Genomic DNA, 2871 nt, shown 5'->3' with positions numbered 1-2871 from the left:
CTTCAGTGCTGGATTATACTGTCCTTCAGTGTCAAGCTGATGGCTGTGCGGCTCGCTCGTGCTCTTGCTTGAATCAAAGCTTAAATTTGAAATGTCTGGGAGGATTGACAGGCTGCAAATTCTCCAGGCACCTTTCCATCAGTATTATTTCGGGCAAAGTGCTTTCTACCTGTCTTAACTCCTAAGAGGCAGTATAGTGAGTAAACATGCAGGCTCTGGAATCAGACTACCTGGGTTCAAGTCCCATCTCTGCTACTATTACCCTCAGTTTCTTTATCATGATAAAAGATAATACATACCTCATAGAGATGTCCTCAACATGACGTGAGGTAATGCTTTTTATTATTTTCTTTTTTAAATTCTCCTTATACTGCCCAGGCTGGTCTTCAACTCCTGGGCTTAAGTGATCCTCCTGCCCCGGCCTCCCAAAGTGGTGGGATTACAGGTGTGGGCCACCATGCCCAGCTGAGGTAATGTATATAAAGTGCTTAGCACTGGGAATACGCAATAAACATGAGCCATTGCTGTTAGACTACAAACAGAGTGGCTTTACTGTCGAAGCGCCTTCTGAGAGACATATTGCTCCTTTTTCGTTTGCCCTCTCTTTTCTTTAACCATGCAACAATGTCTTTTATTATGTATCCGGTTTTAAAATTATTTATTGAATCTCTCCATACACAGGCAAAAATAAGTGTGTCATTTAACATACTGGAACTTGCCTAACTTAATCATTGCCTAGAGAAGGGAAAATTATCCCCAAAACGTGCTTAACCAGGAGGCCAAACGCATCTGCCGACCTCCAAGAACATGGAGATGAATGTGATAAGAGACTGTCCACCATCTGAACCTTCATTCACTACCATTTGGTAACCCTTATTCAGGCCCAGATCCGCAGCACATTTCTTGCCAACAATCATTAAGCGTCCAAGAAGACTTTCATCATCATCTTGTGCTGCAGAAATCTGGGATATATGTTTCTTGGGTATACCAGAAAATGTGTTGGTGCTTCAGGAGAAATGTCGTGGAAAGCAAGGCACCGGTCATCCTCAAAAATGATTTTGGCTGGGATTTCCTTGCGGATGATCTTCCTGAAGATCGTTGTTGCCACCAGGCCGAGCAACCTGAACCTTGGCGATCTCATCTGCCATCTCTGCCAAGGGAGAGGCTCGGAAGGAGGGAGGAACCCTCAGAGCCTGCCCTCTCTTTCTTTCAGCGGTAGGAAGATGATCAGAATGCCCCCATGAGTCATGGATGCTTCTTGCTGACATCCAGACAGGATCCCTTTATTGAGCCTGACCTCTTATTTCCAGACAGGTTCTAAATTTGGCATCCACAGCAGGCATTGAAGGGATAGCCCCTATTTTCCTCCTTGGAGAATTTCCAAACCTGAGTTTTTCAGTTCCCTTCATTTCACATGATGTGTTTTAACTCCTTTTATAAAGAAAACTCTGGCTTGTCTACCTTGATCTACCCACCTACATTCCTGAGAGGCGCACGGAGTGTAAGGCTTCTTTTGAGATACTTGATATTCACATCCTGATAGGCCACATTAGGGCTGGAGGTTGCATAGTTGGCCCTAGAGTTCAGTCAGCACAGCATTTCATAAATGTGAAACCTTTCAGGACACGTGCTCTCTAATTTCCACTGTTCTCACCAGGGGTCACGTTCATGCAGTCAGTATAGGTGAAGCCACAGTGGGGTTGCGACATAAAGGAAAAATAAGTATACTACTGATCCGGTCTCTATTTAAAAATTTGATAGTTTGTTAAAAATACATAAATTTGGCTGGGCATGGTGGCTCATGCCTGTAATCCTAGCACTTTGGGAGGCCAAGGTGGGTGGATCACCTGAGGTCAGAAGTTAAAAACCAGCCTGGCCAACATGGTGAAACCCTATCTCTACTAAAAATACAAAAAAATAGCCAGACATGATGGTGCATGCCTGTAATCCTAGCAACTCGGGAGGCTGAGGAAGGAGAATTGCTGGAACCTGGGAGGTGGAGGTTGCAGTGAGCTGAGATTGCTCCATTGCACTCCAGCCTGGGCAATGAGAGTGAAACTCTATCTCAAACAAACAAACAAACAAACAAACAAAAACTTAGATTTTTGACATGAATTTTGTTTTATGAAAATGTTATTTATCTTGATTACTGAGTTTTTGGCACCCCCTAAAATTTTGCACCGAAGGCCAATGCCTCACTTTCCTGCAGGAACGCTGGTCCCCGCCCTGCCTGCAGAGCCAGCCATCTGCAATGTCCCGGTTCTCGAAGGTATTTGAACTCTAGACTCTTAAGGCACTTGCTCCCCAATGCAGGTCTGTGACAAAATTTTCATCCAACTGAGGATAAATAAGGAAGGACAAACATTAAAATTTAAAAATCAAGCTAAGTTGAAATAACAAGATAATGCCCTTTAAACTTTTTGAATTTATTTAAAAAATAGAACCTGCAAAAATATTATTATTACTTAAAGTAATGACGCTAGTGGATTGTAGCAGCTTTTTAAACATGCACTTATCAGGCAAAACAAAAATGTGGTGACTCAACTAAGAAAATAACGACCTACTCCAAATATTCCTACAACGTGAAGCTCTTCTCTAGGAGCTGGTCATCCCTCTCACTCAGGACAGCTAAGAAGGAGCAACGACAGAGGTGTGGTGGCTGCAAGTCCACGGCAGGGAGGGAGAGATCAGGAAGCTGGCAGAGAGGAAACGAGGCACCTGCTAGGGATGATGGAGGGATGATGGCCGACAGCCTCCTGTGTTCAACCAGGGGCGGGCTCTCCTGGATGCAGAGGCCCGGAAGCAGGTGGCAGGAAGTGGAAACGCGCCAAAACCAAGAGCAAATACGGAGCGGCAGCGGGAGGGGCGGTG

At 44.7% G+C, this 2871-nt stretch overlaps 1 pseudogene; it reads right to left on the bottom strand.

The window, feature by feature from the left end:
- Window positions 1–767: 767 nt before the first annotated feature.
- LOC110567297 (adenosine 5'-monophosphoramidase HINT1-like) lies at window positions 768–1148 on the bottom strand (annotated as a pseudogene).
- Window positions 1149–2871: the final 1723 nt, after the last annotated feature.

Source organism: Aotus nancymaae, unplaced genomic scaffold (genome assembly GCF_030222135.1).
Source record: "Aotus nancymaae isolate 86718 unplaced genomic scaffold, 86718_ANA_hifiasm-v0.15.2.pri h1tg000019l, whole genome shotgun sequence".
In the NCBI taxonomy this organism is placed as follows: domain Eukaryota; kingdom Metazoa; phylum Chordata; class Mammalia; order Primates; family Aotidae; genus Aotus; species Aotus nancymaae.
This window is presented reverse-complemented; position numbering and strand designations above follow the sequence as displayed.